Raw genomic sequence first — 27,298 nt, forward strand, 5'->3', positions numbered from 1 at the left:
CATAGTGACTTCCAGGTCAGCCTGGGCTAGAGTGAGACCCTACCTCAGAAAAAAGAAAATAATAATAATTAATAAATAAAAATGAAAACTATTTGTGGCTGGGGAGATGGCCCAGCAGTTAAAGGTGTTTGCTTGTAAAACCTAATGGCCCCAGTTTGGTTCCCAGTACTCATGTAAACCCATATGTACAAAGTGAAGCATGTGTTTAGAGTTTGTTTGCAATGGCAGGGGCCCCTGGCCGACTCTCTCTGTCTGCCTCTTTCAAATAAATGAATAAGGACTGGAGAGATGGCTCAGCAGTTAAAGACGCTTGTCTGCAATTAAATAAGATGCTAACAAAAAGTAAAAATTAGGGCTGGAGGCTTAGTACTTAAAGCACTTGCCTGCAAAACCTAAGGCCTCAGGTTTGATTCCCCAGTACCCACATAAGCCAGGTGCACAAGGTGGCACATGTGTCTGGAGTTCATTTGCACGGGCTGCAGGCCCTAGCATGCCCATTCTCTGTGTGTGTGTCTCTTCCTCTCTCCTTCCCCCCCTTCCCCTCATAAACAAATAAAATATTTTCTAAAAAATAAATAAAAATAAAAATTAGCTGGGCATGGTGACACACTCTTAGTCCCAGCACTTAGGAAGCAAAGGTAGAAGGATCACTGTGAGTTCAAGGCCAACCTGAGACTACATAGTGAATTACAGGTCACCCTACCTCAAAAACCCAAAACTAATTAAATAAATAAATTAAATTAGAAAGTAACTTTTAGGGCTGGAGAGATGGCTTAGCAGTTAAGCGCTTGCCTGTGAAGCCTAAGGACCCCAATTCGAGGCTCGATTCCCCAGGACCCACATTAGCCTGATGCACAAGGGGGCGCACACGTCTGGAGTTTATTAGCATGGCTGGAAGCCCTGGCGCACCCATTCTCTCCCCCCCCCACCTCTGTCTCTCTCTCTCTCTCTCTCTCTCTCTCTCTCTCTCTTTCTCTCTCTCTGTGTGTGTGTGTGTGTGTGTGTGTGTGTGTCTTTCTCTCTCTGTCACACTCAAATAAATAAAAATGAACAAAACATTTTAAAAAATGAAATTTTTAAAAGATAAAGTAAAACTAAAAGTTAATTAATTAATTAAAAATAAACTACTTGTGGGGATAGTAAGTAGAGTGTTTGTTTAGTATGCAGGAAACCTGGGTTCAATGGCTGGGGAGATGGCTCAATGGTTAAAGGTCCTGTCTTACAAAACCTGCTGGCCTGCATTCAATTTCCCAACCACCCATATAAAACCATCCACAAGCAGTAGCATAAACATTTGGCTTTCTGTTTGTAGTAGCAAGAGACCCTGACACATAAATCAATCAATCAATCAATAAAAAGATGAAGCCTTGGGTTTGATCTCCAGCACCACAGAAACCAGGTATAGTGGTACATACCTATAATCCTAGCACATAAAGGTTGAAGCCAGGAGGATCAGAAATATAAAGTTGTCATCTACTATATGGCAAGTTCAAGGCCAGCCTGGGATACATGAAACCCTGTCTTTAGGGGAAAAGGGGGGAGGGCACTGGAGAGATGGCTTAGCTGGTGCTTGCCTGTGAAGCCTAAGGACCCAGGTTCGAGTTTCCAGGTCCCACATAAGCAGATGCACAAGGTGGCACATGTGTCTGGAGTTCATTCTGCAGTGGCTAAAGGCCCTGGCAAGCCCATTCCCTCTCTCTCTCTTTCTCTCCTTCTCTCCCTCTGTCTCAAATAAATAAATAATGATAATAAGCTTATAAATGGTTAATTTATAAAAGGTTTGTGGCTCATGGTTCTAGAGACCAGGAAGCACAAGAATATGATGTCAGCATCTGGTAAGGGCCTTCACCACATCATAACATGATGAAGGCATCACATGGTGAAAAGGAGCAAGCATATAGTAGGTGTCTCTACTGATGCTGTCTAGGGGCCCTTCCTGCGTGACCACATTGACTTCTGACTGCATCCTAGAAGCTCTGCCTCCAAACACTCTCAGCATATCCCTTGGATGATCAAGCTACTAACATTTGTTTCTAAGGTAGGGTCTCACTGTGGCCCAGGCTGACCTGGAATTCACTCTGTAGTCTCAGAGTGGCCTTGAACTCATGGTGATCCTCCTACCTTTGCCCACCAAATGCTGGGATTAAAGGCATGCGCCACCACGCCCAGCAGCTGCTAACATTTTTGGAGACAGAATCAAAACATAGGAACTGACTGGGCATGGTGATGCCCACCTTTAATCCCAGCACATGGGAGGCAGAGATAGAAGGATCACTGCGAATCTGAGTCCATTCTGGGACCACATGGTTATTTCCAGGTCAGTCTGTGCTACAGTGAGTAACCTACCTTGAAAAAACAAAAAAATAAAGTCATGGGAGTCATCTCAGGCACCAGTGTGGCCTGTGCACACATTTAGGTCACATTCTGCTTTCCCTTCAGGACAAAAAGAACAGTTGTCAGGTGCGTGGCATGAATCCAGCTACTTGGCTAAAACAGCATGCTAACCATCCGATTTATGGGACAATTAGGAGTATGCAGACAGTGAGCACATCTGCACTCCAAAGAGAGGAGAAGGAAGTATGACCCAGAGATGCTGTGCTCACCATGGGACCTTGCCCTCTGCTGGTAACCCAGGGGTGCATGCCCATGCCTCCTGTCCATCTTAACTTACTTCCTCCTCAGCGTTTATCTGCCTCACAGCCTCTGCTTCCCTTGGAAAACTTCCATAACCGTCACTCTTGGGTTCCTGCCAGAGCTTCGTCATCCACTGGATCCAGGCTGAGGACATAGTACTGTGCCTTCCACATCTGCAGCTGAGCTCAGCATCTTCCTGGCATTTCTCATCTTTTTGTTTTGGTTGTTGCTACTTCATGACTTTTTTAGAGCAGTTTTTGGTTTCCAGCAAAGTTGAGCAAAAAGACTAAAGTCTCTATCTAGCCCCTGACCTCACACCACTCTCCTCCCCTACTGACAGCCCCACACCGGAGTAGCCCACTTGTTACCACGGCCGGTGAGCCTCCGCTAGCAAGGCATTCTTACAAAGGCTGCAGTGCACATTAGGACGAACCCTTGGTACTGTACTTCTGGTCCTGATAATTTATTCTCTCCTGTCCCGGCACTTCACAAAGGACAGCCATATGAGAAACCCACTCCTGATGCATACCCTGGGTACCATGTGTACAGCTTCATAGCACATTTTGCTCCTCTCCCCTTGTTGCACTCAAGTTTGCATTGCTGGCAGAAATTACCCGACCAAGAGCAGCTTGTGGGGGGGGGGGAGAGGGAAGGTTTATTTTAGCTTATAGACTCAAGGGGAAGCTTCATGATGGCAGGGGGAAATGGTGGCATGAGCAGAGGGTAGACATTATCCCCTGGCCAACATCAGATGGACAACAGGAATAAGAGACCGTACCAAACACTGGCAAGGGAACACTGGCTATAATACCCACAAGCCTGCCCCCAACAATATACTGCCTCCATGAGGCTTTAATTCTTTTTTAAATGAGCCATATTACTAAAATCCCCCAAAACCCATAATGGCACAGAATAAACATTCACACTGCAAAAAAATGACATGGGGCATAGCAAAGAAATATTCAAATAATACAAGATTTAAACAGGGCAAACATCAAACTCTATAGTTCCAAGTCAAACAACTCTACCCAGGGACAAGTCTCCAAGTCCAGTAATTCTAACCAGCAACAAGTCTCTGGAGTTTCCAGCTAGGCTACTCACAGTCCTGAAAAACTTCATCAGGGCTGGCAGCTCTCTCTCCTTAGAAGCCATCTCGTGGTCTCAGCACCTCCACTACAACCAACAGCTCATCCTCACAGCTCTATCGAGTCTCCATGCAGGCATCCAGCAAACCTGCTTCACATTGCCAATGCCATTTCCAAAACACAAGACCACCTTGCAAACTCAATGACCCTCTCTTTCCTGCATTTCTTTTTGTGTTTGTTGTTCTTTTGTTTTGGTTTTTGTTTTTTTAGGTAGCGTCTCAACCTGACCCAGGTTGACCTGGAGTTCACTATGTAGTCTCAGGCTGGCCTCAAACTCATGGCAATCCTCCTACCTCTGCCTCCCAAGTACTAGGATTAAAGGTGTGCATCACCATACCTGGCTTTTTTTTTTTTTTTTTTTTTTTTGCTTTTGTTTTTTTGAGGTAAGGTTTCACTGTAGCCCAGTTTGTTTTTGTTTTTAAAATATATTTTTATTGACAACTTTCATAATTGTAAACAATATCCCATGGTAATTCCCCCCCCCCACTTTCCCCTTGGAAACTACTCTTCATCATATGCCTTCCCCTTCTCAATCAGTTTCTCTTTTATTTTGATGTTATGATGTTTTCTTCCTATTATGATGGTCTTGTGTAGTTAGTGTCAGGCACTGTGAGGTCATGGATATCCAGGCCATCTTGTGTCTAGGGAGTCCTACCCTTCCTTTGGTTCTTAAATTTTCTGCCACCTCTTCCGCAATGGACCCTGAACCATGGAAGGTGTGATTGAGATATTTCAGTGCTAAGCACTCCTCTGTCACTTCTTCTCAGCACTATCTGTATTTCTTCCTTTCAGAATTCTCTATTTAGTTCTGTAGCCCTTTTTTAAGTGGGTAGTTTAATTTCTTACTGTTTAGTTTTTTGAGTTCTTTGTATATTCTGGATATTAATCCTCTGTCAAATGTATAACTGGAGAATGGAATTTCAATGGGGAAAGTGGGGGGGAGGGAATTACCATGGGATATTTTTTTTAATCATGGAAAATGCTAATAAAAACAAAAATTTAAAAAAATGTATAACTGGCAAAGATTTTCTCCCATTCTATAGGTTGTCTCTTTGCTCTATTCACAGTGTCCTTTGCTGTACAAAAGCTTTGTAATTTCATGAGATCCCAGTGGTTGATAATGGATTTATGTCCTGAGAAACTGGGGTTATATTCAGAAAGTCACTGCCTATGCCAAGATGTTGAAGGGTTTTCCCTACTTTTTCCTCTAGCAGTTTCAGAGTTTCAGGTCTGATATTAAGGTCCCTGATCCATTTGGACTTGATTCTTATGCATGGACAGAGACAAGGATCTATTTTTGTCCTTCTACATATAGATATCTACTTTTCCCCGCACTACTTGTTGAAGAGTCTACCTTCTCTCCAATGAATTGGTGGGGGGGCATTTTTGTCAAAAACCAGATGGCTATAGCTGCCTGGATTAATATCTGGGTCCTTTATTCTGTTCCATTGATCTACGTACCTGTCTTTGTGCCAATACCATGCTGATTTTGCTACTATGACTTTGTAATAAAGCTTGAAATTGGGTATGGTGATTTCACCATGTTTATTTTTGTTGACTTTTTAAAATTATTTATTTATTTATGAGAGAGAAAGAGACAGATAGAGAGAAAGAGAATGGGCACATTAGGACCTCTAGCCACTGCATACAAACTCCAGACACATGTGCCCCCCTTGTGCATTACGTTTATGTGTGTCCTGGGGAATCGAACCTGGGTCCTTAGGCTTCGCAGGCAAATGCCATAACCACTAACCCATTTCCCCAGCCCCCTCTGTAGACTTTTTTTCTTTGTTTATTTTTTGTTTTGGTTGTTTTTTCAAGGTAGGGTCTCACTCTAGCCCAGGCTGACCTGGGATTCACTATGGAGTCTCAGGGTGGCCTCGAACTCATGCAATCCTCCTACCTCTGCCTCCCGAGTGCTGGGATTAAAGGCATGCGCCACCACGCCCGACTTCTGTAGACTTTTACCATGAAGGGATGTTGGATTTTGTCAAACATCTTTTCTGCATCTATTGAGATGATCATACGATTTTTGTCCTTCAGCCCATTTATGTAGTGAGTTACATTTATTGATTTGCATATGTTAAACCATCTTTGCATCTCTGAGATGATGCCTACTTGGTCAGGGTGAATGATCTTTTTGATATATTCTTATATTCTGTAAGCTTGATGCATGGCATAGTGCTGAGTTAGTTAGTACTGAGTAACTAGAGCCTATGATAGTTAATCTGGGTTGACAGGATTTAGAATCATCATGGAAACAAATATTTGGGCTTCTCTGAGGGACGAAGCAAGCTGCTAGGATAGGGCTTTCCATCTCCACACAGAAGAAAGGGAAGGTTCCACATAGGTTGCAAGTATCAGCAGGGTTAAGATTACTTAGGGAGGTTGGAGCAAACTAGTTGGAAAATAAAAACTGGAGCCAGCAGTGTGGTGCACACCTTTAATCCCAGCACTCGGGAGGCAGAGGTAGGAGGATCACTGTGAGTTCGAGACCACCCTGAGACTACATAGTAAACTCCAGGTCAACCTAGGATAGAGTGAGACCCTATCTCAAAAAGCCAAAAAAATAAAAATAAAATAAAAGCTTGGATTTTACTATGCTGGTGAATGAAAGCAAACATAAAAAGACAGATAAGGGAAGAGCGGCTGTTGAGCATCAAAATTTATTTGTGACTCAAAGAATGTCTAGGGTTTCTTATCATAGAAGCACTTTGACAATGGTAGGATTTTCACTGCAAATTAAACAGGACCCAGGCAGCAGCGTACAGATGACAAACGCCCATAGTCCTAGCACTGGAGAGACTGAGGCAGGAAGTTGGCTTGAAAACAGACTTCCAGTGTAATCCTGTTAAGAGAGGAGGAGGAGGAGAAAGAAAAAGAGAAGGAAGAGAGAGAAAATACAGTTTACCAATAAGAGCAGTGGCTCTGCTCACCATCTCACTGAAATGTCTGATGTCACTTCATCGCCTTGGGTATCCAATAGTTCCTTGGTACAAAATGAACTGTTGAAAATAGTGCTTAGATCCACTCCAGATTTGAAGGAGGCATTCTTTTCTTCCTTCATGGGCCCACCTTATATATATTTGAAATGTATGTTGGAAGCACTGTGCTGGTACCAAAATGGCCTTATAAACAAGCCTGCCACAGGCCTGACATCACAAGCTCCCTTGATGCAGCCTTCTCTGGCTAGAGTAACCGCTTTGCCCACCCCACTCTGTTGTCTTAACATTTGTCATAATCAATGATATTCATTGCTGTTGAATTCCTCCTTTTTTCCTTTTGGTGTACAGTGTGAGAGTTCTGAAAGCAGCAGTTCTCCAGGCCTCATTCCTGGTTTCACCACACTCCCTAGCCCGGGTTCCTGCACATGAGTGCTTGACGTGTATCTGAGTGATAGTGGGAAAGCTGGGTTAGTATAACGTCAGCAGAAGTAAAAGAGCTTGAAGACCCAGGTCAGCAATTTTAGATTTGGCATTTTAAGGGTATACTAACTATAGAATACAGTCAGTCCATCCTGGGCTGAGAAAATAGTGTTTGCCTAGCATGCATGAAGCCCTGTGTTCAGTCCTAGCACTACAAAAACTGTGTGGGTCAGAAAGAAGTTCAATGTGACCGTCAGCTACAGCAAGTTGAGGGCCAGCCTGGGATACATAAAACCCTGACCACCTCCCTCTCCCCGGAAAGAATATAGTCTATCCCATTGCTCAGTTATTGTCTTTCTCATAGCAGTGAACAAGAAGCTTCCTCCCACAGTTTCTGCTGCTAATCCTTAAGGCATGCCACGCTGGTCTGAAGGGATCTCAGTAATTAATCCAGACCTTATCATCCTTACACAAACTTGAGCCCAAGTAACATGGGTGACAAGATGATACCCTTCTCTGTGGAATAACAGGACATGTTTGCAGATGTAGCTTGCAGTACTATGACGTATGCATTGCATATGAGCTGTGGAAACAGGACTCACTGCTCAAGATGCCTGTGCTGAGCCAATGCGAGCATCACGGTTCATGGCTTAGGTTCCCTTGGTGGGCTCTTCTGTCAGTCAGGCAGTGTTCGGAGAGTTCAGCAGCCATCTCAGAAAATTGTGGTAAACTTATTTGTTGAAATTTTCTTTATTTCTAAATAATAAATATTTATCAAAAAGCCAAATTTCAGGCTGGAGAGATGGCTTAGTGGTTAAATTACCTGTTTACAAAGCCTGAAGGCCCAGATTCAATTCTCTAGTGCCCACATGTGGTGGTTTGTTTCAGGTGTCATCCATAAACTTAGGTGTTCTGGATGTTAGGTTCCCAGCTGATGGCAATTGGAAATTAAAGCCTCCTGGAGGTGGTGTATTGTTGGGGGCAGACTTATGGGTATTATAGCCAGTTTCCCCATGCCAGTGTTTAGCACACTCTCCTGTTGCTATTATCCACTTTATGTTGGCCAGGGGCTGAAGTCCACCCTCTGCTTGTGCCATTGTTTTCCCCTGCCATCATGGTTCCCCTCGAGCCTGAAAGCCAAAATAAACCTCTTTTTCCCCAAAAGCTGCTCTTGGTCAGGTGATTTCTACCAGCAATGCAATCCTGACTGCAACACCACATAAAGCCCAATGCACAAAATGGCACATGTATCTGGAGTTTGTTTACAATGACAAGAGGCCCTGGCATGCCAATCTCTCCAATCCCCCTCCACCTTTTTTTTGTGACAGGGTCTTTCATTGGCCTGGAGCTCTCTGATTAGTCTAGGTTGGCTAGTCAGCAAGCCCCAGGGATCCACTTGCCTCTGCCTCCCCAATACTAGAATTCCAAGCCTGCACTATCATGCCCAGCACTTTTTATGTGGGTTCTAGGCATCAAACTCAGGTCTGCAGTATGCTTGTGCTTAGCCACAGGTCTGCTTGTGTGACAAGAACTTTACTGTCTGAGCTCTCTCCCCAGCCCTATCTCTACTGCTTGTGAGACAGGGTCTCGTGTATTACAAGCTTACCTGGTACTCTCTATATAGTCATAAGCAAGGATGGCCTTGAACTTTCTATCCTCTTGCTACTGCCTTCCAGTGCCAGGACTACAGATATGTGCCACCATGTCCAGTATATGCAGTACTAGGTTTATGCATCATAGGCAAGCACTGTGGCTAAGCTATACCCCCAGCCCCCTCTCCCTGCCTTTTAAGGTAGTTAATACAAGCTTAACTCACTCTACCCACTACTGAAGCCCATCCATCTGTCAAGTGGGCAAGAATGAAGGCTGTTTAACTCTGTAAGGCAGTTTTAGAGTATCATATATAAAAACAAAGAGCATAGTCCTTGCCTGGTTAAGACAGCCAAGAAAGTTTTTTTTTTCTTTTTGTAAGAAAATATGTACTTACCAGGAGTGAATTGTGCCCCAAAGCTGGTGCTAAATTTTGCACTTGGGCACAGTGCAGTGAGAATGTTCAATGTAATACCAGGTCTGTGTCCCTGGCTGTTATCTCTGACTTCTAGCCCAAGGTTAAGCGCTGCTGATTTGTCTCAGTGTTAGAGGAAAGAGTGCCACCTATTGACTTGCAGGAATGCTTGGGTATGCACTGGGAAGTGTGGAGAAGCCTCTCAGCCCACATTCATGCTTGCTTTGCTATGGCAACTAATATATATGTCTTAAAGAAAACGGGTATATTGACTCTTGCTTAGAAAAACATCTACAAACGTCTGTGTATTTTCCCCAGCTGGAGATGAGCGTATGCCTGTAGTTGAGCCTACTGCTACTTGAAATAAGCATGCTGCTCAAAGACTGCAGCAGATGGTATTTTTACCACTTCAGGCAAAACATGGCACCTATGGTTTGACTTTCTACAACTTTAGTTTTTTAACATTTTCAAAATGGCTTGTTTAAATATCTCTTATCATAGAGACATAGACTTGTTCAAAATTTCTTTTCAAGGGCTGGAGGGATAGCTTAGTGGTTAAGGCATTTGCCTGCAAAGCCAAAGGACCCAGGTTCAATTCTCCAGGACTCACGTTAGCCAGATGCACAAGGGGGCACATGTGTCTGGAGTTCGTTTGCAGTGGCTGGAGGCTCTGGTGTGCCTGTTTTCTCTCTCCCTCTCCCTCTCCCTTTCCCTCTCCCTCTTTCTCTGTCAAATAAATAAAAATAAGATATTTTAAAACTTCTTTTCATTCATTGCTTCATATATGTAGACACTGAAGGAATTCACTTAGTCAAAACCAGACCCTGCAACAGCAACACTGTGGAGTCTACCTTCCATTAATTGTTTCCCAAGTGCCTAAGACTGTGCCTGAAATGGGCTTTGACCTACATGTTCATTCTGATGCAGAGACTAAGAGGTATACAGAGGCATGGGCATAAAACATGTACTTGGCATTTCATATCATTTGACCCACTATTCAGTATAGAAAAGTGAGCTGTTTCAGTTTTGGGAGATTCATTCTGAACATATTAAGTACTTAGTAAAGATCCTACAGATGGTGATTATTTTGTTTTGTTTGTTTGTTTGTGTGTGTGTGTGTGTGTGTGTGTGTGTGTGTGTGTGTGTACAGTTTGTGTGGTGTTGTGGGGAGGGCTGCACATGCCCTGTGGAGGAGAATGGTGGATGTCCTGTTTTTGCTCATCCTTGAGCTAAAGTCTCTCATTTCAACCCAGAGCTGATGTTTTTGTTTGTTTGGTTTGTTGGTTGGGTTTTTTTTTGGTCAGCAGACCCTAGTGATTCTCATGTCCCCATTTTGGACTGAGTGCGTGTCTATACCCAGCTACTTATGTGGGTGCTGAGGAATCAAAGCTCCCATACGTGCACAGCAAGCTCTGTGAGCCATCTCCCCAGCCCCAGATATAAATTCCTTAGGCATCTAGCACCCAATTAAATGTAGGAGATTTTTGTTTGTTTTTTGAGGCACAGTCTCACTCTAGCCCAGGCTGATCTGGAACTCACTATGTAGTCTCAGGCTGGCTTCGAGTTCACAGTGATCCTCCTACCTCTGCCTCTCAAGTGCAGGGATTTAAGGCGTGTGCCACCATGCCCAGCTAGGATGATATTTTGGACTCGTACTCTCCTAGAATTGGTTCAGGGTTCCAGGATGCCCTCTCAGGCATCAGACCCAGAAACTGCTGCTCTTGGACCAGAAGGCCTAGTATATTTGTATATTTGGTATAATTTTCAGTTTTCCGCCAGCAAAGATGTCCTCTAACATTTGCATTCATATAATTTCATTTCATCACTTCCTTTGAAAAGCAAGAAGAACTTTCCTCTTATATACTGATTCTCCTTTCCAAGGTTTACTTTGCTAGCTTAGCCATTTCTTTTTTGTTGTTGTTGTTTGTAGATGCTTCAACTGTGTTGCTATGTGACTTCCAAATCCTCCTGTTCTGAACTTTGACTATAGAAAATTGTAAATGCTATTGTTCTTTCTTTATAGACAAAGCCAGAGTTCTTTATTTATTTGTTTGTTTGTTTGTGGAAGACCATTTTTGTAGTATGCTTTCCCATGACTGACCCTGGCTAATGGCTCTGAGAGTTTTTCACCTTAGCACAGTTTTTTGAGAGAGAGAATGGGCACTCCAGGGCCACCAGCCACTGTAAACAAACTCCAGACACATACACTACCCTGTGCATTTGGCTTATGTGGGTACTGGGGAATTGAACAAAGGTCCTTTGACTTTGCAGACAAGCACCTTAACTGCTAAGCCATCTCTCCAGCCCCTTGGCAGTTTTTTTGTTTTTTGGGTTTTTTTAACCTGATGTTGCTGTGCTTTCTCCTCTCTCTGCCCATTTCTTGGGCAGATGCTGCCTCTCCTGTCCTGGCACTTTATATTAACTTCTTTGGTAAAATATTTCATACAACATCACCATAGGCACAAAATCTCTCATTTCTTCAAGCCTCCTAAAGCTGTCTCTGTTTTAATTAGAGATAATTATGGAAATTGTATAGAAACATTGACCTTCCCCTCAAATGATTTGTGTATAAGTAGATAAGATATCTGTAGCAAAATTCAAAGAAAAATACTCCAAATGCAAAAACCATTATGACAAGGGTGTGACTATGTAAAACTTTACATACTCAATGTAAACTAGGAAAGAGCATACAAGTTAAAAAATTCTCACTCTAGCCCAGGCTGACCTGGGACTCACTGTATTGCCAGGGTGGTCTCAAACTCACAGCAGAGTGCTGGGATTAAAGGTGTGCACCACCACAACTGCCATTATGCTCTTTGAAAATTTCCATTTTATAATTACAGACTGATTTGTACTGGAATTTTTTTAGATTATGACCAATACTGGTGAAAACTGAAAAATAAATGATCTGAAATCCTGTTTTTAGTGAGGTAATCAGAATTTAATTCTAGGTACTCTGAAGAATTGCTTACCTCTGTGCCAATAGAAAGAAATGCACATTTGGGAGATATAACTTGCTTGTTTAGGTGTTTTATTGCTGTTGTTGTTTTGGGGTATTTTTTAGTGTTGTGTTGTTTTTTTAAGGTAGGGTCTTGCTCTAACAAAGGCTGACTTGGAATTCACTATGTAGTCTTAGGCTGATCTCAAACTCTTAGTGATCCTCCTACCTCAGCCTCCAGAGTGCTAGGATTAAAGGCATGCTCTGGCTTGTTTTGTTTTAAATTAGTCTTGGGGCTGGAGAAATAGCTCAGTAGTTACAGGCACTTGCTTGCAAAGCATGATGGCCTGGGTTCAATTCCCCATTACACATGTAAGACAGATACACAAAGTGGTACATGTGTCTGGAGTTCATTTGCAGTGACAGGAGGCCCTGGCACACCCATACTCACACACTCTCTCTCTCTCTCTCTCTCTCGCTCTCCCCCTCTCTCAAATAAATAAAAATATAAGTTAGGATCTCACTCTATAGCCTGGGATAACCTGGGACTCACTATGTAGCCAGGGCTGGCCATTAACCCATGACAATTCTCCTGCCTCAGCCTTCTGAGGTACTGGGATTATAGGCTTTAGTCACCACCCAGGTAAAAGATGTAAGAGAATTCTAGTGCTGGGACTCAAAAGACAATGAAAAGGCTAGAGGAAAGTAAGGAAAATGGAAAGCTGGTGTTCTATGCAACTTATGCATGTGACTCTCATGGCCTCCCTGCAGAGGCACTGGAGGCAGGCCATAACTACCTTGAGAGGGCTGGAGAGATGGTTTAGCAGTTAAGCACTTGCCTGTGAAGTCTAAGGACCCCGGTTTGAAGCTCGATTCCCCAGGACCCATGTTAGCCAGGTGCACAAGGGGGCGCATGCGTCTGGAGTTCATTTGCAGTGGCTGGAGGCCCTGGCACATCCATATTCATTCTCTCTTTCTTTATCTCTCTCTCTCTCTTTCTCTCTGTTACCACTCTCAAATAAATAAATAAAAATGAACAACAACAACAAAAAACTACCTTCAGAAAGGTTAGAATTCTCCTCCTACATCCCTTAAAAATCACAATAAAGGTAAGGCGTGGTGGCGCATGCCTTTAATCCCAGTACTCGGGAGGCAGAGGGAGGAGGATCATCTGAGTTCGAGGCCACCCTGAGACTATATAGTGAAGTCCAGGTCAGCCTGGGCCAGAGTGAGACCCTACCTCAAAAAACCAAAGAAAGAAAGAAAGAAAGGAGGGAGGGAGGGAGGAAGAAAGAAGAAAGAAAGGAAGAAAGGAAGAAAGGAAAGGAAGAAAGGAAGAAGAAAGGAAGAAAGGAAGAAAGGAAGAAAGGGAAAGGGAAAGGGAAAGGGAAAGGGAAAGGGAAAGGGAAAGGGAAAGGAAAGGAAAGGAAAGGAAAGGAAAGGAAAGGAAAGGAAAGGAAAGGAAAGGAAAGGAAAGGAAAGGAAAGGAAAGGAAAGGAAAGGAAGAAAAAAGAAATAAAAATCACAATAAAGCCAGGCACGTTGATGCACACCTTTAATCCCAGCACTTGGGAGGCCAAGATAGGAGGATCAACATGAGTTTGAGGCCACCCTGAGTTCGAGGTCAGCCTGGGCTAAAGCAAGACCCTACCTCAAAAAATCAAATAAGGGCTGGAGAGATGGCTTAGTGGTTAAGCGCTTGCCTGTGAAGCCTAAGGACCCCGGTTCGAGGCTCTATTCCCCAGGTCCCATGTTAGCCAGATGCACAAGAGGGCGCACGCATCTGGAGTTCACTTGCAGTGGCCAGAAGCCCTGGCGTGCCCATTCTCTCTCTCTCCCTCTATCTGTCTTTCACTCTGTGTGTGTCACTCGAAAGATTAAAAAAAAAAAAAATCAAATAAACCGGGCTGGAGAGATGGCTTAGTGGTTAAAGCATGTACCTGCAAAGCCAAAGGACCTCAGTTTGATTCCCCAGGACCCACGTAAGCCAGATGCACAAGGTGGCACATGTGTCTGGAGTTCATTTGCAATGGCTGGAGGCCCTGGTGCACCCATTCTTCCCCCCCCCCCTCTGTGTGTGTGTGTGTCTATCCCTCTTTCTCTCAAATAAATAATAAATATTTTTTTAAAAAATTTGAAAAACCATAAAGAAAAATCACAATAAAGTTATTTTTCTTTTGACAGTCATATTTCAGAGTAGTGTTTTTTCTTCCAGCATCCCTAATGGAAAAGATTTTCGTTAATCTGTTTTTCATAGCCATTTATTTAAGTCAGTTTCTTTTTCCAATTGCTTTAGTTTCAGATCTCTTTCAAGCTGCCATTGTTGATAGAAAAGTAATCATTGATCAATTTCTGCTCATAGCAAACATAAAAGCTTTTGTATCATGTGAAGTTTTTTATCAAAAACAAGTTTTAGGGTTGGAGAAATGGCTTAGCGGTTAAGGCATTTGCCTGTGAAACCTTAGGACCCAGGTTCAATTCCCCAATGTCCATGTAAACCAGATGTACAAGGTGGTACAAGCATCTGGAGTTCATTTGCTCATTTGCAGTGACTACAGGCTCTGGTACACCCATTCTGTTTCTACTTTCTCTCTGTTTCCCTCCCTCCTCTCTCTCCCTTCCTCCCTCTCCCCCCTCCCCGACATAAATAAATAAATAAAATACTGGTTTTTTTTTTAATCTAGCCAGGTATGGCGTGGCACATGCCTTTAAACCGCAGCACTTGGGGGCAGAGGTAGGAGTATCTAAGTGAGTTCAAGGCCAGCCTAAGACTACATAGTATATAGTGGATTCCAGGTCAGCCTGGGCTAGAATGAGATCCTACCTCAAAAACAACAAACAAACAAACAAAAAAGATGATAGTCACTCACACTGAAAGGAAAAACTAGCTTGATGGGGGAGGAGTGAATGTTCAGAAGGCTTGTAATGCACAGCTCTGCTTCAAGATACTGATTATTTTACTTGCTCTCTAGTCCATACTGGTTATGAGTGCTATATGAAATGCAAGCTGGACTGGAACTGGAGATCCTCCTGCCTCTGCCTCTGTGTTCTGACATCACAAATTAAGGTGTGTACTATTTCACCTGGCTCAGTAACTGTCATCTTGCTTTGATGATCTATGCTCTAATTTCTCCCTTTCTTTCTATCTTTCTTTCTTTCTTTCTTTCTTTCTTTCTTTCTTTCTTTCACAGAGAAAGAGGAAGAGAGAGAGAGAAATGGGTGCACCAGGGCCTCCAGCCACTGCAAACAAACTGTAGATGTGTGCATCTGGCTGGGGAATCGAACCTGGCTCCTTTGGCTTTGCAGGCAAATGCTTTAACCACTACTCCATCCTTCCAGCATACTTTTTTTTTTTTCTTAATTGTGGGAGAGAGAGACAGCCAGGGCTTCCTGCTGCTTCAAACTAACTCCAGATGCATGGGCTACTTTGTGCATCTGGCTTTACATGGATACTAGGAAAATTGAACCCTGGTTGTCAGACATTGTAAGCAAGTGCCTTTAACCTCTGATCCATCTTACAGTCCCCCTGTTCTCTAATATATTTTTTTTTTCTTTTTGGTTTTTCAAGATCGGTTCTTGCTCTAGCCCCGGCTGGCCTGGAATTCACTATGTCATCTCAAGCTGGCCTCAAACTCACAGCGATCCTTCTACCTCTGCTTCCCAAGTGCTGAAAGATTAAAGGCATGTGCCATCATGCCTGTCCTCTAATTTTGTAACATTATTTTAAAATTAGATTCCTGTTCTCAGATGTCAGCATCTGCTCACACCTCATTGGCATAGACAGGCTTAATGATCTGATCATTTATTGTCCTGTGTGGGTCATGAATAATGTTATTAAATTATTTTAGTGATAAACTTCTTTGATGCTATAAAGTATGCTGCAGTCTCAGATATTAACCCAGATTATATTGATACTATTTGAATATAAGCAGTGCTAAAGCTTTTGATTTTCTTCAAATATTCCTTGCTATTGACATTTGCTTTATAATGGCTTTTTATTTGTTGTTTTGTTTTGTTTTTGTTTTTCAAGGTAGGGTCTCACTCTAGCCCAGGCTGACCTGGAAGTCACTGTCTAGTCTCAGGCTGGCCTCAAACTCATGCTAGTCCTCTTACCTCTGCCTCCAGGTTCTGGGATTAAAGACATGTGCCACCATGCCCAGATTTTTTTATACTCTTTCCAGACAAGAGCAGTGATTTTCTTTATATACACATTTCATTTATTTATTTGAGAGAGAGAATGGGTGTGACAGGGCCTCCAGCCACTGCAGACAAATTCCAGATACATACGCCCCCTTGTGCATCTGGCTTATGTGGGTCCTGTAGAATCAAACTTGGATCCTTTGGCTTTGCAGGCAAATGCCTTGACCGCTAAACCATCTCTCCAGCCCTTGTTTGTTGTTTTGTTGCTGTTGTTTGGGGACAGGCTCTCCCTTTAGTCCAGGCTGACCTGAAACTCTAACACTAGGCTGGCCTTGAATTCAGAACAATGCTCCTACTTACTTAGCCTTTTGGGTTCTGGGGTTAAAGGCATGCCACCATACTCAGCTTGTTTTGTATTGTTAATGATGATAAATTATTATTTTTTGAGGTAAGAGTTAGCTCAGTCTGGCCTCTAACTTGCTAGGAAGATGACCCTGAATTTCTGGTTCTCTTACCTCTATCTCCTAAGTGCTGGGATTACATGCATATGCCACCATGCCTGACTTGTACATCTGAATATTTAACACTTATCAGTAGAGGCCTTATAGCCTGGCACATAGTAGGTTCTTTGTTGAATGACTTAGATGAATGGATGGATGAATAACCAAATACCCCATGTGTTTGATTCTTCTTTTGTTCCTCTTACTTTTGCTGTTGTTGTTGTTTGTTTTTTGTTTTCGCGGTAGGGACTCACTGTAGTTCAGGCTGGCCTCAAACTCATGGCGATCCTCCTACCTGTCTCCCAGGTGCTGAGATTAAAGGCGTGCGTCACTATGCCCAGCTTCCTCTGACTTATTTGTAACCAAAAGGTTGTATGTCCTCAAAGCCTCACACCTCCTGGATTGAAACAAAGATCCAGTTGGGGTGATCATGTGAAGTCTGGAAAGAGAAATGAGAATGCCCCGCAGGCTGGTTCTGTGGTGAAGGATGTGCTGCTTGGCAGTGGGGTAGCCGGGTTCAGTTACTGCTCCCAGCTTGTGGTACCAGGAGCCACCTGTGCACAGGGAAAGCCTGTCTTTATGAGGAGGGTGGAGCCTCTGGTCCCACAGAAGAGCCTGTGCAGAAGGGAGTACTCTTTCCTCATCTTAAAAAGTAGTGGAGAGGGGCTGGAGAGATGGCTTAGCGGTGAAGCGCTTGCCTGTGAAGCCTAAGGACCCCGGTTCGAGGCTCAGTTCCCCAGGTCCCACGTTAACCAGATGCACAAGGGGGCGCACGCGTCTGGAGTTCATTTGCAGAGGCTGGAAGCCCTGGCGCGCCCATTCTCTCTCTCTCCCTCTATCTGTCTTTCTCTCTCTGTCTGACGCTCTCAAATAAATAAATAAATAAATAATTTAAAAAAAAAAAGTAGTGGAGAGGAATGGGTTTTCTAAAGCATGTCCTTGGAGAGAGAAGAAAGGCAGCGCTTGTGGAGTTGCTGAACGGGGCTTTCGTATGTTAGAAGTCTCTGTCGGTGCCTGGGTTTTTAGTCCTAAGTTCATACAGTCTGCTTTGTGCAAAATTAAGGATTTTTCAAATGTCAAGTATTTGGTCCATGAGAAAGCAGTAATGTGTTTAATTGATGTGTCTAAAGCCATCCTCCCATGTTTCCTGCACAATGTCTGTGAGGATGCTTGGTCTCGCACTTACCACATCAGACAGAGTATTGATCCCTGCTAATGTGCTTGATATCTTTCCTGTAACAACAAGGGAACTGGGTCCCCTCAACTTTCCGAGTTGAGTGATGTATATGATTTTAAGTAGGGATTGGATTTTAGTAGACCCGACCCCATCCCTGTGTTCCTTCACTGCCTGGCCTAAAGTCTTGCCTATTGATATTAGCATAATAGCTGGGCATGTTGGTACATGCCTTTAATCCCAGCACTGAGAAAGCTGAGGTAGGAGAATCACTGAGTTCAAGACTACCCTGCGTTACAGAGTAAGTTCCAGATCAGTCTGGGTTAGATGGAGACCCTGCCTCAAAAAAGAAAGAAAAAAAAAAGCCGGGTGTGGTGGTGCACACCTTTAATCCCAGAACTCAGGAGGCAGAGGTAAGAGAATCACGGTGAGTTGGAGGTCACCATGAGACTACACAATGAATTCCAGGTCAGCCTGGGCTAGAGTGAGATTCCCACCACAAAAAAAAAAAAAAAAAACCCAGGGCTGGAGAGATGCCTCAGAGGTCAAAGGCAGCCCGACAGCCTGATAGCCCTGGTTTGATTCCCTAGTATCTATGTAAAGCCAGATGCACAAGTTGGCACATGTATGTGGAGTTTATTTTCAGTGGCAAGAAGACCTGGCATGCCCATACCCCCTCTCTCTCTGTGTCTGCTTCTCTCTCTCAAATAAATAAATAAATAAATACCTGCTTAAGGTTTTTTTCTTTTTGGGTTGTTTTTTTTTTTTTTTTTGGTTGTTTGTTTTTGGTTTTTTGAGGTAGGGTTTCAGTCTAGCCCAGGCTGACCTGAAATTCACTATGGAGTCTCAGGGTGGCTTCAAACTCACGGCGATCCTCCTACCTCTGCCTCCTGAGTGCTGGGATGAAAGGTGTGCGTCACCACACCCAGCTCTTTTTGGTTTTTTGAGGTAGGGTCTCACTCTAGCTCAAGCTGACCTGGAATTTACTATGTAGTCTCAGGGTAGCTTTGAACTAATGGTGATTCTCCTACCTGTTCCTCCCAAGTGCTGGGATTAAAAGTGTGAGCCACCATGCCCAGCTCATAAATATTTTTTTTAGAAAACAGAAAAAGAGAAGTATCTTTGATTCATTCCTCACAACATTTGGGTACAGCTATTTAGCCATTTCTGTGTTCTGTGCTTTTTCCAAGGAATGTGCTACTGCTGGGCGTGGTGGCACACGCCTTTAATCCCAGCATTCAGGAGGGAGAGGTAGGAGTTCAAGGCCACCCTGAGATTACATAGTGAATTCCAGGTCAGCCTGAGCCCTCAAAAAGTGCCCCCCCCCAACAAAAAAGAAAAACAGGAAAGAAAAGAAACGTGGTACTATACACATGATTTTCATCATGTTCACTGTCTAAGGCACACTAAACAGCTTTATTGGATGGGTCCATCAGATTCTCTGAGTTCCCTCAAGGAACCTAACAATGTTCGTATAATGATGTCACAGTCAAGATTCTACCTTATCTGCTGACTCTATAATGTAATGTGGGTTCTTTTCCACCATGCCACTTCAAGTCAAGGTGCTATAAACATATACTGCAAAAAGGAGTCGTGGGCAGGGGACATCACTCAGTCTGTAAAGTGCTTACCTCGCAAGCATGAAGACCTGTGTGAGCTCCAGAACCCACATTTTTAAAAGCTAGTTTGGTGACATAGTGTTGTAATCCTGTTCCAGGGAGGCAGAGATAGGAGATCCCTGCTTGGCAAGTGACAGGCCAATAAGAGACCCTGTCTCAAAACAAAAAAAAAAGGTGGGGGGATAGGGGAAGGAGAGGTGCACCTGCATAATGACACTGCTCTGGCCTCCAGGCAATGTGTACACACACACACACACACACACACACACACACACACACACGGAGTTGTAAAGTAGGTGTTGCAGTCAGGTTTGCATTGCTGGTAGAAATCACCTGACCAAGAGCAACTTGTGGGAAAAAGAGGTTTATTTTGGCTTACAGGCTCGAGGGGAAGCACCACCATGGCAGGGAAAACGATGGCCTGAGCAGAGGGTGGACATCACCCCCTGGCCAACATAAGGTGTACCATAGCAACAGGAAAGTATGCCAAACACTGGCATGGGGAAACTGGCTATAACACCCACAAGCCCTCCCCCAACAATACACCACCTCCAGTAGGTGTTATTCCCAAATCTCCATCAGCTGGGAACCTAGCATTCAGAACACCTAAATTTATGGGGGACACCTGAATCAAACCACCACAGTAATTTCTGGTCTTATGAGCATCCAAAAAAATGGTATCCATTACTTTATTATAATATATATTTTATAAAATAATAGTACCAGGCTGGAGAGATTGATCAGTGGCTAAGGCACGTGCCTACAAAGCCTAATGATGCGGGTTCAATTCCTAGTTCCCATGTAAAGCTAGATGCACAAAGTGGCGCATGCATCTAGAGTTCTTTTGCAGTGGCTGGAGGCCCTGGCATGCCCATTCTCATTCATTCTCTCCCCCCCCCCATAAATAAATAATAACATAGTACTGATCTCAGAAATGAAATTGCTTGATACATGGAATAGTTTGCTGAGCAATGTGTTAATTTAACATTCCTTTTGAAAGTTGAAAAGCATTCTTTACTTTCCTAAGAAAGTTTTTTTCATAATTTTTTAAATTTTTTTACATTTATTTATTTATTTGACAGAGAGAAAGGGGGAGAGCAAGAGAGAGAGAGAGAAAGAAAGAGGGAAGGAGTGTGCCAGAGCCTCCAGCCACTGCAAACAAGCTCCAGATGCATGTACCCCCTTGTGCATCTGGCTAATGTGGGTCCTGGGGAATCGAACCTGAGTCCTTTGGCTTTTGCAGGCAAACGCCTTAACCGTTAAGCCATCCCTCAAGAAAGGTTTATAGAAATAACCAATTAACAAGTTCTCACAGCTGAGTATGGTTGTGTGTATTTTTAACACCAGCATTCACGAGGCTAAGGCAAAAGTCCAAGGCCAATCTGGGCTACATAGTGAGAATGTGTCTCAAAAACAAATAAAACTAAATATAAAAAAATATATAAGTTTTTGCTTGAGGGAGGCAAGTATCCAAATCAACAATGCACCCTCCGTAACACCATCCCATAGACACCGCAGCATGTGAGTGCGCTGTTGGCACAGAGAGTAACCTCATCACCCTGTACACTGGTTCCTGTACTTTCTCACAGTCTGAGGCAGTCTACCTAGAAGACATGGTGAGTATCACATTGTCACTATTCCAAATGGACAGAGATTTCTGACATTTGAGGTACTTGCTGATAAAGTCATGACTGTACTTTAAGCTCATCAAGATGCACACTAGTATGTGCCAGCAGGCTCTGGTTACATGGGTGGTGGCGGGTAGTTTGATGCCAGTGGCCCCAGCTGTCAGTACTCAAGCACTAAGCAGATGAAAGACTAGAACATACGGAGGAATTAGAAATAGCTAAATCGGCCGGGCGTGGTGATGCACACCTTTAATCCCAACACTCAGGAGGTAGAGATAGGAGGATCACTGTGAGTTCGAGGCCCCCCTGAGACTACATGGTGAATTCCAGGTCAACCTGAGCTAGAGTGAGACCCTACCACAGAAAACCTAAAAAGAAAAAGAAAGAAAGATAAGTGACCCCAGTACTCAGCAGGCAGAGGCAGGAATGCTACCACAAGTTTAGAGCCAGCTTGAACTACACATTAAGGACCATCACCCCTTTCCCCCAAAACATAGCAGGTGTGGTGCATACCTGTAATTGCATCACTTGATGGAGGATCAAGAGTTCAAGGCCAGTCTCAGCTACGTAATACTGTCTCAAAAAACCAAGACAATCCCATATAGTCTAGCACTTAGGATTCCTGGTTTTCACCCAGGCGGCCTGGATTTGACTCCTGGTATGAGAACAGATTGTTTGCTGGGTATGGTGGCACATGCCTTTAATCCTAACTTAGGACATAGAGGTAGGAGAATTGCCATGAGTTTGAGGCCACCCTGAGACTACAGAGTGAATTCCAGGACATCCTGGGCTAGAATAAGACCCTATCTCAAAAAAAAAAAGAAAAAAAGACAGGGGCTGGAGAAATGCCAGTGGTTAAGGTGCTTGCCTATAGAGCTAAGGACCCAGGTTTGATTCCCCAGTACCCATGTAAGCCAGATGTACATGGTGATGCATGCATCTGGAGTCATTTGCAGTGGCTAGAGGCCCTGGCACACCCATTCATCCTCCCCCTCCCTCCCTCCCTCCCTCCCTCTCTCTCTCTCTCTCTCTCTCTCTCTCTCTCTCTTAAGTAAAAATTTAAAAAAAAAAAAAAACGGAGCTGAAGATATTGCTTAGTGATTAAAGATGGTTGCTTGCAAAGTCTGATGGCCCAGGTTCAGCTCCTCACTGCTAACATAAAGCCAAGTACACAAAATGGCGCATGCATCTGGAGTTCATTTGCAGTGTCAGGAGGCCCTGGTGTGCCCATATTCTCCTCTCTTATTTTCTTTGCAAATAAAGTATTTTATAGTATGGCTGGGGAGATGGCTTAGTGGTTAAGGCACTTGCCTGCCCATGTAAGCCAGATGCACAAGGTAGCATATGTGTCTGGAGTTTGTTTGCAGCAGCTGAAGGCCCTGGTGCGCCTATCCTCTCTGTGTCTGTCTGTCTGTCTCTCTTTCTGTCTCTCTCAAAATAATAAAAATAAATTGATTTTTTTAAGTATTTTAAAGTAAATAAATATAGTTATTTAAAAAAAAAAAACAACAGCAATAAACACTAAGATACACTAAACTGAAATCCTAGAAACCCAAATTCATTCTCATATAGTTTATGTATTCCTCAGATAACCTGCAGCACCATCTAACAGCCACATGGTATGCATGCTCTTCTCTCAAAGTGTTCTTTTTAATTAAATACCAGCATAGTATTTGTCATGAGATTACAGCGCCTACTGTTTCCTGATTCCGCCATTAAACAAGAGGAGCTCCAGGCAAGAGTGGCTCAGTGCTGCAGTCTAGGACATGTTCTGCTTGCTGATTGTCCATCAAGGTTCACGAAAAATCTCCATAGTGCCTGTTTTGCTTTTTTAATTTCAATTTATAAAATTAAGTTCCTATTTTAGAATATGATATTAAAATTGAAAATGGAAAAATCTATATTTATAAATCATAAATGTTTCCACTGGAATACATGATAGCCATGAAGCAATGATTACTCTTCTTTTGGAATTAATCCTAAATTTAATATAATTCCATAATCTTAACCTTAAATGTCCAGCCTATTAAATGTTGGTGACAAGCCAGGCGTGGTGGGGCACGCCTTTAATCCCAGCACTCGGGAGGCAGAGGTAGGAGGATCACTGTGAGGCCACCCTGAGACTACATAGTGAATTGCAGGTCAGCCTGGGCTAGAGTGAGACCCTACCTCAAAAAAAAATAAATAAATAAATGTTGGTGACAGCTTTTAGATGAAAAATTAAACTATACATCTTGTACCGTTTTATTACATCTTAAAAATCAGGCATGTCTGCTTAGCTACAAATTGATCTCTGTTCCTTGATCAGTAAGTATCATTTAGCTGGAATTCTGCATCAGGAAATTTTTTTTCAAGGTACATTCTAACTTGCCAGGGCCTCCAGCCGCTGCAGACAAACTCCAGATGCATGCACCACTTTGTGCATCTGGCTTTCTGTGGGTACTGGGGAATTGAACCAGGATTGTTAAGTGTTGCAGGCCTTAACCACTGAGGCATCTTTACAACCCTCAGTTTAGATTTTTTGTTTTGTTTTTTTGAGATAGGACCTCCCCATATAGCTCAGGCTGTGATCCTAGGTGTGCCTGCCATGTTTTGTTTTGTTGTTTTGAGTAGGATCTCACTATGTAACCAATGCTAACCTAGAACTCACAATCCTTGTGGTTCAGCCTCCTGAGAGCTAGGATTATAGGCATATACCAACATGCCTAGAGAGTTCTTGGGTTCTAATACCAAGAAGACATAGCCTTTTTTTCAGAGTCTGAACACCTTTACCTCCCACTATGTTGTCCTCATTAAATCAAAAAAGTTCTATCTTCTGCATGAGATTATCCATTACAGTCAGGCCTGATGGCACAGCCCATAATCCACAGGAGCTTCTTTTGTGATCTGGTGTTTGTTGTTATAAGTGCCTCCTATGTCTGGATTGGCACCTCTTTCCTTAATTTTGGGAAATTTTCTTCTGTGATCCTGTTGGAAATATTTACTATTCCTTTAGACTGGAGTGCTTCTCCTTTTATACCCATAGTTCTTAGATTTAATCTATCCATAGTGCCCTTTAAATGGGAGGGGAGACCTCTGCTCTCAGTGAGATCACCTGGCAGTTCTAACCTGGGAAGCAGTAAAGAACTGTTCCTAGGCTAAGAGACCATCACAGGGCCAGTAGGGAAATGAGCTTCACTCTACAGGACTCAAATATACAACAACGACAATAGCAAGCTTAGTTTCAAGCAGCAAAGCACCCCCCAGGCTGGGAGCCTTGAAAGTGAATAACTCAGCTGAGGGCTGAATTCAGGACATGTTAGAGCTGTCTCTACCTATAATTGAAAGTGTCCTAAACTGACTGATTGTCTAATTGAAATGTTTTCAACAGTAACTGAAAACCCTTTGTATTGAGGAGGGAACAGAGAATGGGCAGGCTGATCACAGAAGCAGTGATTCATAACTACCTTGGCCAACCATCATGTTTCTGGCTGAACTCCTGAGTCCCAGCCTGTCCCCAGTCAACTATGCAGTTTCTCAGTCTCCAAGCCAACTATACGCGCCTCCCACACATCTCTAGCCACTGCAAATGAACTCCAAGTTCATGTGCCACTTGGTACATCTGGCTTACATGGGTACTGGGGAATCAGACCTGGGTCCTGAGGCTTTTTAGGCAAGTATCTTAACCGCTAAGCCATTCCTCCAGCCCCCTATGGAGTTTCATATTAGACTTAGTATGCTTCATTTTCAGTATTTCAGTTTGGTTTTTCTTCAGTATTTCTCTTTATTGAATCCTCCTTGAATCTCACCTTGTATTGCCATCCTTATTTCATGCAGCTGGTGAAAGTGAGAGTGAGAGAGAGAGAGAGGGAGAGAGAGAGTGTGTGTTCTCTTGGATGCATTCAGGAGTTTATGAAGAACTTTGATTTCTTTGGACATATTTATTTCTTTTTTTAATATTTTTAAAGATTTATCTTATTTTATTTATTTCTTAGAGGCAGAGAGAAGGAGAGAGAGAGAATGGGCATACCAGGGCCTGTAGCTACTGCAAACAAACTCCAGACACATGCACCACTGTGTGCATCTGGCTTACATGGGGCCTGGAGAATTGAACCTGGATCCATGTGCCTTAACTACTAAGCAATCTCTCTGGCCCTCTTTGGACATACTTCTAATCATTCTGTCTCTTGGATTTCATCTAAGTTATTCTCCCTGGAGGCTATTACTGTGGGATTAGTCATTCTTGGAGGCATATTGCCCTGCTTTCATGTCTTTTCTGTTACTATATTGGCATTTATGCATATGGAGTCTTTTCATTGCTGGGATTTTGGCTTGTTTGTTTGTTTGCTTGTTTGTTGAGGTAGGATTTCAATCTAGCCCAGGTTGACCTAGAATTCACTATGTAGTCTCAGAGTGGCCTTGAACTCCTGGTGATCCTCCTACCTTTGCCTCCTGAGTGCTGGGATTAACGGCGTGCGCCACCATGCCCAGCTCAGGGGTAGGAATTTTTTTTTTTTAATTTTTTGGTTTATTTATTTGAGAGCGACAGACAGAGAGAGAAAGGGATAGAGAGACATAGAGAGAGAGAATGGGCGCACCAGGGCCTCCAGCCACTGCAAACGAACTCCAGACGCATGCACCCCCTTGTGCATCTGGCTAACGTGGGTCCTGAGGAACCAAGCCTCAAACCGGGGTCCTTAGGCTTCACAGGCAAGCGCTTAACTGCTAAGCTGTCTCCCCAGCCCAGGGGTAGGATTTTTTAACCAGGTATATTCTTAGGTACACAGTTCAGGACTCATCCTCAGTTTATGAATTCAAGGTACTAATGAGGCCAATGTATTGCTGCCAGAGTAGAATATTAACTGCAGAAGTGACAAGAGCTGCTGGATATGCTCACTATGCAAATGTCATACTAGTCAGTTAGTGACAGTGGTCCCTTTGACTTTAGTAGCTGTTAAAGGATAAATGAACAAGGATGGTGTGGCATATAAGAGGATCTGAGCTCTTGCTAAGATTAGAAGTGGGAGGAAGGAAAGGTGGATGAGACTAGAAACTAATGTTAAATTGAGGTGGGGAAAGCATCTGGAGGGAAAGTTGGAATACTATTAGGCTCTTCAGATTTTGTTTTGTTTTCAAGGTAGGGTCTTGCTCTAGTTCAGGCTGACCTGGAATTCACCATGAAGTCTCAGGCTGGCCTTGTGCTCACAGCAATCCTCCTACTTCTGCCTCCCAAGTGCTAGGATTAAAGGCATGCACTGCCACACCAAGCAGGCTGCACAGATTTTAAAGGTTGTTAAAGCTATGAAAGGTTGTAGTTATGAGGTAAAAGAGGAGGAGTTAAGGAAGAGAGAGGAACGGAGGTTGGAATGAGAAGGAAAGTGGAGGAGTTGTGTGGGGAAGAATCATAGTGCACGCCAGTTGCAGCCCAGGTGAAGCGTACAAACAGTCCTAAAGCCTCACTGCCCAGCACACAGACAGAAGTAAAACCGTTAGGAGATGGAGACATGCAAATGTATGTACTCGTACATACAGGAGTGGAATAGGCACTAAAAGACTGTTTTAAAACATACAAATAATCAAAAAGGCAAAGTAGCTGGGTGTGATGGCCTTTAATCCCAGCACTTGGGAGATAGAGGCAGGAGAACTGCCCTGAGTTTGAGGCCACCCTGAGACTACAGAATGAATTCCAAGTCAGCCTGGGTTAGAGTGAGACCTTACCTTGAAAAACAAAGCAAAACAAACAAAAAAAAGGCAAAGTAAGCCAAGCATGATGGCGCACGCCTTTAATCCCAGCACTCGGGAGGCAGAGGTAAGAGGATCACTATGAGTTCGAGACCACCCTGAGATTACATAGTAAATTCCAGGTCAGCCTGGGCCAGAGTGAGACCCTACCTCGAAAGACCCCCCCCCAAAAAAAAAAGCAAAGTAGGCTGAGGAGATGGCTCAGTGGATGAAGGCTCACTATGCAAGCATGAGTACCAGGACCTAAGTAACAGCAGCATGTGTAACCCCAGCATGCCTACAGGGACAAGGGAGACAGAGAGGGCATTTCCTGAAAGCTTTCTGGCCAGGCAGCCTGCTGAATGCAACAGTGAGGAAGAAGCGACCATGCCTCAAGCGAGGTGGAACGTGAGGACTGACATCGAGTTATCGAGTTGTCCTCTGCCTGGC

General features: G+C 43.5%; 1 protein-coding gene across 3 annotated transcripts in view; it reads left to right on the forward strand.

The window, feature by feature from the left end:
* Pdss2 (decaprenyl diphosphate synthase subunit 2) overlaps nucleotides 1–27,298 on the forward strand; it is a 322,043-nt gene that overhangs the window by 288,745 nt on the left and 6,000 nt on the right. The window lies entirely within an intron of this gene.

The sequence above is a fragment of the Jaculus jaculus genome, chromosome 7 (genome assembly GCF_020740685.1).
Source record: "Jaculus jaculus isolate mJacJac1 chromosome 7, mJacJac1.mat.Y.cur, whole genome shotgun sequence".
Classification (NCBI taxonomy): Eukaryota; Metazoa; Chordata; class Mammalia; order Rodentia; family Dipodidae; genus Jaculus; species Jaculus jaculus.